Here is a 12315-nt window from a genome sequence, read left to right as displayed (position 1 = left end):
AACTAGTCCATTTAGATAGAAATTAATATTTCATGTACACATACGGTAACCTTGATCTTCGTACTCCTCTCATAATGACCTAAATAGGAAAAATATGGGTACCGCAGTGCCTTTTTTATCACTTTCCAATAAATGGCCTCATAACAAAGCTTATTAGGCACAATATCAGCATATTGAACCCAAGCCTGCAAGCCTTGTGTGGAATGCTTGGTGATATTCTATACCATTGGATTGATGATTTTAACATTAAGCTTATTAAATATTATACTTGTATATCAAACAATATATTGAGCCTAAGCTGATGGGGTAGCAATGGGACTAATTCACGCACCACATGATTACCGAAAACGTTTGTGCGGGACTAGTATATCCAGTGGTGATGGAACGTAACTATTTGTAATCTTCCCGCTGAAATGACGTTAGCTCGGGATATCATCTTTTGACATCATTCCATCACCAATAGAAACAATAGTCCCGCACAAACGTTACCGGGTATCACGTGGTACGTCAATTATTCCCATTACTTTAGGCAGAACACACAAGGGTCTCGTAGTGCTTTACCAAGGTTATTAGATAATGTCTGATCAAAACGCAGTGACACAATATTTTATCTGGGAGCAGTTCATTATAGGCAATTTACCCCTGAAGACACAATTGAGTGCTTCTAATTTTCAGACTGGAAAGTTCATTGTGAAAATTCAGGGTGTATATGTAAAGTTTTATGTCACTGATACATTTGTGTAATGGCTATGGTGTGATATTTTACATTTTTTGTCAAATCATATCATTTAAGAACCATTGGTAATTTGGTAATCATTAAAAAAACAAATTAATATAAGAAAATGTAAATAAAAGTATTCATTGAATCAATATTCAATAATCTTTAGTATATAACGCTGTAATATATCAATTAAACATTGCACAATGATGTGATCGCATAAATTATATTATAGAGCTTTAAATACTTTTGAATTATATTGAATAATAACTATTATTTCATTGCAGCCCTAATATTGGCATGATTTACAAACAAATTTGCAGTCTTTTTCATGTTTCGACCATTAACTTTTCGAAGAATCCATGTTATGAATTATTTTATTAAAAAAATAATAATTGCATCACAATGGGGCTGTTTAACTGAAAAAAAAATGTCAAAGCCATTGCAGTAGACCTCACCTTCCAGTGGTTTTGTAATCGTGCTATGAATTCTAAAGTTTAATGAGATTTTTATAGTGTACAAGGATGGTTGCATAGACTGTAGTGTATTTATATATAATTTGGTTAAAAGAGAAATTTATCTTGGTACCGGTATATAATAGAAGAGTTGTGGTGTAGAGGTTTGGCATGATGTACTTATATATGGTGAAAAGTAGTTTATTGATCAACATTGTCCACCTCAGCTAGTTTACTATAGATAGTTTCATTCCATAGGTCACGTTTTCTTGCTCAGTTCAGAGAAAATTACTGATACAAACTTACCAGCATTGAAAAGTATTAAATGTGTTTCAAGAAGATCAAAATCAGCACAGACTGCATGCATTGAAATGTGTGGTTTTCTCAGGAGAGCTCCCACATACCCAAAAGTTAGCATGACGACTATGATGTAAAACTGTTTTAGTATTCTTATTGATTTTTGATAGAAGCAATTCCTATTGTGAAAGGTAAAACAGTAGAACATATAAATTGCTCATTACTTCTGAAATAAATACAGTTGACCTGCTTGATCCGTTCTTCTCCTGGGTGTAAGATTAAAGTAAATAATTCATGGAGAATTTTTTCACCTCAGTCGAGCAACAAAACAACATTAAGTAAGCCAAAGCAGGCTTTATGCTTACCACAGTTCTTCTCAAGGTTGACTGGGGATGCTGAGATGGGGAAGGAGAGGCTTTGTGTATAACAGGAGGAAGCTTCTGGAGGTGTAGCCTTAAGTGCTTAACTTGTGCTTCAGTAGAGGCTACCATTATGGACATTTTACTTCGTTAGGTAATTCCTGGCAGTTTGGCAGCATCTCTCTGATCAATACAGTAGAAATGTGCTCATAGTGGAACGTGAAAAGTTTGTAAATGACAATTATATGGCGTAGAGGGGGTTATCAGATAGGGCATAGTTTTAGGCATTCTTTGACAGAAGGAATACTGGCGTTGTATCTAGTGTGTGTTTTGGATGTGAGAATACCCCCATGTTGGGCTTGGTCTACACCACACCTTCTCACCTTCTGGCCAAAGCTGCTATTGATGTCCATAGGAGACATGAGATTATTAAATGTGAATGGCTAGATGATGATTTAGTTTTGAAAGACGTTTCCATGCCTGAGGAAATCCCCTTGGTGAGTCCACTTTAAGTTTGTTTAAAAAATGAACAACAAAATTATTATTCTTGATTCAAGCATACACTTAAAATGAAATGATCTTGGTAAACTTGCATTATATGCTTGTCAAAATTGTGTACATGTATGGGCGTGATGCATGCTGATACACCCAAGGTGCATGCAATTTGTTTGCAGCATTATTTATGCATTACAATGTAGACATTTTTGACTGAATATAACAATGGACAATAAAATGAAGTGCAATTTGTACTCATGAAGTATGTATTTGTGCAAAAAGAATGTTAAAAAAGAACATATCAAATTGTTTATCATGTACATAACACCTGTCATTTGTCAAATTCTCTGCTGCTGCAGTCATTACATACACTATATGTCACACTTACATTTTATCACCTGTGACTCTTATCCTGCCATTATAGACAACAGATAACAGTCATGCCTAAAGAAGGTTTAATTTAAAAAAAAAAAAAGATATCAGGATGGCCTTCAATATATTTATCAGCATTATCAATATTTCAATTAAATTTAAATTGAATATCTTTATTTCATTGAATTTATAGATATCCACAAAATTTGATTGTACCGCACCCCTTGATAAATTATAGATACAATTAGGCTGACACAGTGCACGACCTAATTGCATAATACTATGTATATAGCTTGATCAGGAACTCTAGCTTTTCTGGGTTGGAACAGCCTTCTGACAGAATGGCCTTGACTGTACTAGGTCACATGGTAAGAGTTCCTTTTGAACCCCCCTTTATGACAAAACAAATCTTTGGTGAGAAAACAAATGAATTATCCTCTTCATTCATTCTCAAATGTACTCAATAAACAAAACACTTCATAATTATCATTGTATTAATAAAGCAGGATTAATTTTAAAGCCATAGTTTTGTACAGAATGTTTTGCCTTTGGTTCGCCAACTGACCCAGTAGTGTAGTGGTTAAGAAGCAGAGCCGATAATGCTTCTTTGATTGTTTTTATTTGTTTGTTTTGTGAGGAACCTCGGGAGACCCAACCCCGGGGCCCTGTTGATGGGAAAATAAAATTATTTTTATCCTTGGAAAAAAAAAAAGATGCAGAGCCGATGGTAAGTGTCAAGTATGTGGGTTCAAATCTCGCCGAGAGTAAGGTTACATAAATCACAAAAGATTATATCCGCTTGTTATAACTTTCATGTCACCTAACTTAGCAAAATGTATGAGTGTTGTATGGATGCGACAAAGGAAAGTAGGTACATGTATAAAAATAGTTTTTAAAAAAAATTCAGGATTTTAAGAATTTGTTTGTTCTCATTTTTATCCCAAAAAGACCATGCCCCAATTTTTATTGGTATCCCTTAAAAACAACCCTTTTCAGACACTTGACTAAAGCAAGAATAAATTATTTTTGGAGGAGGGTTCAAAAGGAACTCTTTCTCTGCAGCTTTGTAAGTGTAATTCTCCTTGATCTCTCTTTATGTCTAGGTGACAGCATATAAAAAAAACCTGTCGTGTCAAGGTCATGAATTCTTTAGACTTTACTAAACATATTAATAGAAACCAATAAAGCAAGGATGTAAACATTTGTATGACATTATAAAAATCCTGCTATTCACGACACCAAAGGAAGTTGGTGATTTTAATGTTTTGTCCATCTTTTGATTATCTTCCGTTTGAAGTTTGATCAAAGTAATTTATATACAAACTAATACTTAGCATTGAATCTTAAACAAAGCAAATCTTTATGCAGTTTTTGCTATGAAAAATTTCATAATACTTATTTGATTAGATAGCAATGTGACAATTGAATTAGGTCTGGAGCCCATAGAAGTTGACTATAATCACAGCTGGATCTCAATCTTAGACTTAAAGGCCCACTACCTTTCCGGAGCAAAATAGAAAGGTTTCTTAAAAAACATTAATAACACCAGAAAATGCATACCGATGATCTAAAATATGGTTACGACACCAAACATATGCAAGATTGCCTGCGTAATATATGAAAACAGTGGAGAGTCAATTCGCTGTTTTGCCGTCTGGCGCAGTGATAGTCAACTACCGCGCGGTATTTAGGACGACGGCGGGAAACATAATACGACCCGCGTTATGAAAATAAACATTTTATTTATTTTAATCAAATCGTTCAGAAGGTGACGATAAATGTAGTATTAACTGTAAGTTAATAATTTTTAGGACTCTACAAAATTATCGATCTTGTTTTACATTCCCATTTTAAAAATTGAAAGCCGTTTCGGAAAGGTAGTGGGCCTTTAAAGCTTTTTGATGTTCCTTATATATTTACAAAGTAAATTTGAACCACCAACAACTTATACGCAAGTTACAAAGACAACTTAATGGGGCTAATGCAGCTGTGAAATATGTTTATTTTCTCTGTATTGTCCTATACCTTTAGAGGTCACAATGCATTTAAGTCCTTTACTTTGTCAGCGAGATGATTACATATATCACCATTGTACTTGTATAAATATGTAGGTATATATGGTGAATGGGTTGTTTGACAATCAATGAATCATGAGAAGTTAAATAATTATTGTACCACAAAAAACTGATTGTTTATATGCAGGTGTTTCATGTTACGATAGCCGATTTATTTTTCATTTTTAAATGTATAAAAGTTATTCTATCATTTTAAAAGGATATACCGGTAGGCTATTTTACTTAATTAGGCAATAGTTATAATGTTTTTGTCTGGAATATTTTGAATTGGAAATCTTTGATAAATTGATATTTAAAAAAGCTAGATATCAATTTTGTGGCCAAAATGTTTACATTTTTTGTATGTCCAAAAAAATAGACATTACATTATTAATTTTTCCATGGCTTATTCTTATATTGTATTAAAGCTATCGTCATAAATTATGTAAAGATTAATGGCTAGGTATTAAATGTCTAACACGGTCCTATGTAGTATATTGTAATGAGTTTACAACAAATTCAAGGTTATTTGAGAGCAAGTTAATACAACATTAATATTGCATTAATCAGTCAGGTAGAATATTGCATTGTTCATTTCTTACAAGTCCTACGACTTGCTTCCGCCTGCCGACTGCAACTGAAACACATTCACTTACAGTATATGTAAACAAGACTCGATAATACTCATTGAACAAAAACATAGTTAAACATTCAGCTGTTACTTAAATGATATTGATTTATTTCATGTATAATGGATATATTTGTTATACCGTGCAGTTTGTTATATGAAGCTGTCTAGTATCAACCAACTTGTAATTGATATATGCATGAATTACACTGCCACAGTTAAAAAGTTCTACTTTACATTGGAGTTTACTTGCAGCTAAGTTTGTATATTGCAACATACATGTATGTATTCAAATATTCTTTAAATGGGAACATCTAGAGAAATGAAAACCTGTTTTATCAGTAAATTTGTCTTTGTATAGATTTACATTGATAAGAAGGCATGGCTAGTTTTGACCTCCTACTTGGCAAGATTAACATGCTACTCAAAATGGATAAGATCCCAACTGTGTATTATGCATGTCCATGTAATCAGGATTTTAGGAATTACAGACATTTCTAGTTCACTTTCATTGCAAAGCCTTCCTGTAAGAACAACCATCACAAAAATCTGCTATTTTCAAGAATTAATTACTGCTCTAGAAGACACAATCAACTTTCTGAGTGAAAATCGATGATATGAATAAATCTTTTTCGAAACTTTTCAACATAACTAATCTTCTGTGACATTTTTATTTCCAAAATCAAATCATAAGTACCTGGAAATATATATGGAAAGACTTAGAAAATTGAAGAAGGAACAAATACAGCCATGATGTCATACAGGAAGACAACTGATCCTATATAGATGTACATGTGGCCGAGATGGGCTGTCTTAGCTGTCACCAGCAGTACTGAATTATATATATTCTCCATCTGGGTACAGCATTCTCAGAAATGAATGTAAGGAATGAATGTTTAAATTCAAGGACACTATATCCCGCTTGCTTTCCTTTCAGGATTACATTATTGTCTTACCTCCTTCAGCCTGAAAGTTAATCATATCTACAAACGTAGGTACTTGAGTACAATGACACAGTTTGTCTACAGCGTAATACACAATTTTGTAATTACAAAATGTTTCATCTTTTAGACAAGCATTTTAGTCTGCAGCCTTATTACAACATCATTGACCATACCCTGTGCAAACTAAATACTTCTCAGCTTTACATATGTTTGTCACAGAATTAGTGTAAAATAAAGCTGATGTCCCCCATATACAATCCCTAGGTTTCATTTGTCACAGAATTAGTGTAAAATAAAGCTGATGTCCCCCATATACAATCCCTAGGTTTCATTTGTCACAGATTTAGTGTAAAATAAAGCTGATGTCCCCCATATACAATCCCTAGGTTTCATTTGTCACAGAATTAGTGTAAAATAAAGCTGATGTCCCCCATATACAATCCCTAGGTTTCATTTGTCACAGAATTAGTGTAAAATAAAGCTGATGTCCCCCATATACAATCCCTAGGTTTCAATAGAAATTGAAGCAGGACAGAAGGAAGTGGCCATGCTACTTATAACATTAATCACCAAGCTGTAGATTCACCCTAGGTTTTGTTGGTTTACCACTCGACAATGTGAAATGATGAGACACCTTGGGCAAAAGGCAAAAAGAAGGTGGCCATGCAACATTTACTATGAAGGTCATACTTTAAAGACCCCTGATACAGTACAAAGTCAACACAATAAGATCACTTGGCTCATTTCTAGGTCAATAGTCAAAATATATTCACAGTGGTTTACTTTTGGTATGCAAGATATCTACAGACAGTAAGAAATAATGAGTCTAGAAAGGATGATAGGTGAATGGATGGAATGGATGGACCTATTCTTCACAATGGGAGACTAACTCAGAAGGAAAGATCAACATCTTGTGATTTGAATTGTGTGCATAAAATGAATGAATTTTGATTTGTTTATTGCTGGGTAACATTTAGATTTCTTCTATTGATCCAATACAGGAGTAAGACTATAGAGAGCTTAACTTATTAGTGACGCTATTCATTATTGGCATAATCAGTTTAAAATTGAAGGCTTCAGATTTGATTTTCTCATGCATGCACTTTCAGACAACATATGCAATTAGCTTATAATGGTAGGCGTGACGTCATCTAATGGCTTTCCCATTGTCAGTAGTAAATCTTTATGGAATTAACGACATGGAAGCACCAGGACTAGTCATCATGGGTTGTAGGGGAGATGGAGAACACTGCAGCAGCATTAACATGAAGTTATCGTCATACTACACCTGGTTTCTCATGTCCCAGTGTTCAATTTACTTATAAACATTCTCAATGTAGCAATTGTATTGTAGCGAGATTATCAAGACAAGATACTGGGCTTGTTTGTAATCTGTTGTAAACCCCAGGGAAATCACTTCCCAAACAGCTCATAGTGCTGTGGATGCAGTTCTATCTAATCAACGGCTGTTATGCTCAATTATGTCAGCAGATGACAAGAAGTATGAAACCAAAAGTTATGAGGGCTTATGAAATATAAATGACTTTGCTGAAGTATATGTGTTGGTAATTGTGGCTAGTGTTAACACCTGGAGTGTGATAGTGAGTTTGTCCTACTAGGCAGAAAACACACCAAATAAGGAATCGCTCAATTATTAGCAGCACCATAAATTTGCACAGAAGAAGACCAATTAGACAACACCTTAGCACCACAAGACAAGCACCACACCAAGCAAACAACATATTATAAGCACCACAAGCATGCACCACACAGTCATACAACATAGCTTGTATCTGCCAAGCACTGACTTAAATGATGAGATTAGCTCGAGTGTGAAGCTATTTCCTATCTAACATATGTAATTTTTGTAGTAAACACTTGGCCTAAAATCAAACAGTCTATCACTAACACCTTTGTTCTGACAATAAGACTAGGGAGAACACAAATTGGTGATGGTTTTATAATTCATTTTGTTGGGTGGTAGACAGTGTACATTTTGTAATAACAAATTACACATGTAATTCAGTGTCAGTGCTCTTGGGAAGCATCCTATTTGACAATCTCGGCTACTATTATCACCAGGTAAATGCCACTGTTAATTTTCTAATCACTCAAAATTTGCTTGGTTATGGTAGACAGATTTGCCATTGTATAATTCTGTGAGTTGTCTCCCTTTTGTAATATTGGTGAATGTTAATTTCTACCACAGTCTTAGTAATAAAAAAATGATAGAAAATCTATAAGAAATTTAATAAAGACATTAACTTTTTCAAATTATAATGAATATAATGCAATTCAATACAAATTTCTTTTTTGATTGTTTGTTTTACTCACTTTATGAGTGTTCAAGTTATATACTCCATATATATACTCTCAAGGTGCTTTTAATATCTTGGCACAAGTACATGTGAATTACTTTATTTAAATCTCTACAGTTTCACGAATCTCCTGTTACTTATGGCCCGTTGATAATATTTATAAATACATTGGTATACACGTACACAATTTATATGTTTGATTATAATCGCCAGAATAAGATAATAACTTTGAAGAATCATAAGAATACAGAGCTTTGGGAGAATATAGAGATATATTTATAGTGAAATCTCTGATGTATATCCATCTGAATTACAATCATCGAGTATCGAGGAATACAGAGCTATGGAATTGGTAATAACTGTCTTTGTATACTCCCACACTAACACTCCCTTAACTATGTGTGGTTTCCAAGTCGTAAAGTCCTGTCGTTATACAGACCCCATAATGTGTTCTATTCCTAGGGGATTCAGGATCCTCCCTATATTGTATATGTTATCATATAGACAATTCATCTATTGTCTGTACTAATATCATTTCAGGTCTTCAGGGTTTACATCAGTCGTGTCATAGACAGCCTTGAAACTGTCCTCAAATTTATCAAAATCACTAAATTCAAACATAATAGACTTTCACTTTTTTTACACAATGAAATTGTATATCTAGTATTTACCACCATAAATTACCTTATTCCTATCTGCTGCAATATTCATATAAGCAAAACACCATATAGGTACTGAAAGGTGGCAGAGATAGATTAAATATCCAGAATCATATTGGTGAAATTGAAACCTCTGAAGATTCAAGAATCTATTAGTGATGGAAAATGATTAACGATGAGCCAAAACAAAACAAATAATAATCTGACATTAAATTGCACTGATGTTTATAATGGTTATATAAATTCTAGTTCATTCCAGCTCCATTGACCTCCACAAACATGGCTTTAAGTGATGTATTGGATGAGATATCTGCCAAAAACATTTCTCTACAAAAGGTTTTTCTAAGCAAATAATCCATGAACCCCAATGACAGCTTCATTTGTTCCTCTATCAGTAATTGACTTATGATTGTGTAACAGTTTCATGGTTTATAGCAGAATGGTTATAATCTAGATTGAATGTGTAATATGACCGCAGCTGCCACAGAATACAGGACAATATGTTGTAATACAAATTATGTAATACAATTTATTAATGTTGAAAAATAACATAAAACTTATAAAAGAATTGAGACTTAACAGTAAAACTGCATTCATTTCATCAGTAATTCAGCAAAAAATTAGTATATATATATCTACAAGAAATTGATTCACATCTGTCTAGAGATAGTTTTATGGTATAGTACCATTGGATTCACAGCTATCTAGGATAGTTCAATGGTATAAGTACCATAATTAGGGCCCCGCATCGAGATGCGGGTGCCCTATAGTAATCAGGTTGTCCGTCCGTCCGTCCGTCTGTCCGTTTTTTTTCTTTTGCACATTAATGATGGAAGGGAGTGGAGTATTTTCCCCATATTTTACATGATGATTCCCCATCCATCCTAGATCTGCTTGGTAATTTTTCAGGCTGAAATTAAATTAAAAAATCGGCAATCTTGGATTTTAACATTTAAAAAAATCACAATGTTGTTGCTCTTAACTGATAAACATTTTATTATAACATTATGATGCAAAGTTGTTCAGAATTAAACAAGGAGTTGACTGTCCAAAGGTAAGGTCATGGGCCAAGGTTACTAAGTCAAAGGTCAAGGTCAAATTTATTTGAGTTAATTGTTTGCTCTTAATGTAATGTTAGCTTGGAATCAGGATTCAAGTTAAATACTTGGAAGACTTTTTCCATAGAATTATAATAATGTACCATCATCGGTTTCCCAATTAATGTTGACATTAATTATTTATTAGCAACATATAGCTAACACGGAAGAATTCGTTGTCAAAATACTACTTTTCCACTTAAGCACGTCAGACACATAGCGGGGCCCTTTCTGACATGTCAGTGTTCTAGTTTGTACTATTGAATGTAATAGTTGGGTACCACCTATTATCAGTGTAACATCAGCCCTCTAACTGAGTGTCGTTACACATACTATACCATTACTAGTTAGATCATTACAGTAATGTTTAGGTCGCCTACTGCTAAGAGGGCATTGAATAGTGAATCAGCACCATATATGATCTCTCTGTCCATCGAAAAACCCAAAAGGCATAGCCACCTCATTAAGGCTTGCAGAATGAAATAACTACAACGTTTGTTGAAATGAATGACCTTGAATCATTCAACATTACAGAGTTCTATAATATGGCTAAGATATATGTAATATAAATAAATATCAGTTATCCTGAGATACATGTACCTGTCTGTTAGCATGCTAGGAGGGTATACTGAGATACACCTGTCTGTTAGCATGCTAGGAGGGGATACTGAGATACACCTGTCTATAAGCATGCTAGGAGGGGATACTGAGATACACCTGTCAGCGTTAGCATGCTAGGAGGGGATACTGAGATACACCATGCTAGGAGGGGATACTGAGATACACCTGTCTATAAGCATGCTAGGAGGGGATACTGAGATACACCTGTCAGCATTAGCATGCTAGGAGGGGATACTGAGATATACCTGTCTGTTAGCATGCTAGGAGGGGATACTGAGATACATGCTAGAAGGGGATACTGAGATACACCTGTCTGTTAGAATGCTAGGAGGGGATACTGAGATACACTTGTGTGTTAGCATGCTAGGAGGGGATACTGAGATACACTTGTGTGTTAGAATGCTAGGAGGGGATACTGAGATTTACCTGTCTGCTAGCATGCTAGGAGGGGATACTGAGATACACCTGTCTGTTAGCATGCTAATAGGGGATACTGAGATACACCTGTCAGCGTTAGTATGCTAGGAGGGGATACTGAGATACACCTGTCTATAAGCATGCTAGGAGGGGATACTGAGATACACCTGTCAGCGTTAGCATGCTAGGAGGGGATACTGAGATACACCTGTCTGTTAGCATGCTAGGAGGGGATACTGAGATACACCTGTCTGTTAGAATGCTAGGAGGGGATACTGAGATACACTTGTGTGTTAGCATGCTAGGAGGGGATACTGAGATACACTTGTCTGTTAGAATGCTAGGAGGGGATACTGAGATTTACCTGTCTGCTAGCATGCTAGGAGGGGATACTGAGATACACAAGTCTGTTAGCATGCTAGGAGGGGATACTGAGATACACCTGTCAGCGTGAGCATGCTAGGAGGGGATACTGAGATACACCTGTCTGTTAGCATGATAGGAGGGGATACTGAGATACACCTGTCTGTTAGCATGATAGGAGGGGATACTGAGATACACCTGTCTGTTAGAATGCTAGGAGGGGATACTGTTATAAATTGTTGGTATGCGTCATGGCTATAATGATACACTGTAGATCTTACAATAAATATTTTTACTATTGACACACAATTGATACAAGATGTGTGTTGTTTTTTTTTGCACAGATTTTGCTATTAACGGTAATCAGAAATAAAGTAACGATGGAATTTGAAGTAATTAGATATGGCACTCATAGAATTAAATAAGGAATTGTAAATTATAATGGAGTTTCAAACAAATAATGAAATATAGTTGCATTTTTTAACATGTTTTCTTTGTTTATTCTATAATATATTCAA

At 34.7% G+C, this 12315-nt stretch overlaps 1 protein-coding gene across 2 annotated transcripts in view; it reads left to right on the top strand.

Annotated features, from left to right (window-relative positions):
• The window catches only part of LOC138315918 (H(+)/Cl(-) exchange transporter 7-like), a 72221-nt gene that overhangs the window by 11378 nt on the left and 48528 nt on the right, over nucleotides 1-12315 (top strand). The gene's annotated exons all lie outside the window — the stretch shown is intronic.

This window comes from Argopecten irradians, chromosome 2, assembly GCF_041381155.1.
Source record: "Argopecten irradians isolate NY chromosome 2, Ai_NY, whole genome shotgun sequence".
Classification (NCBI taxonomy): Eukaryota; Metazoa; Mollusca; class Bivalvia; order Pectinida; family Pectinidae; genus Argopecten; species Argopecten irradians.
This window is presented reverse-complemented; position numbering and strand designations above follow the sequence as displayed.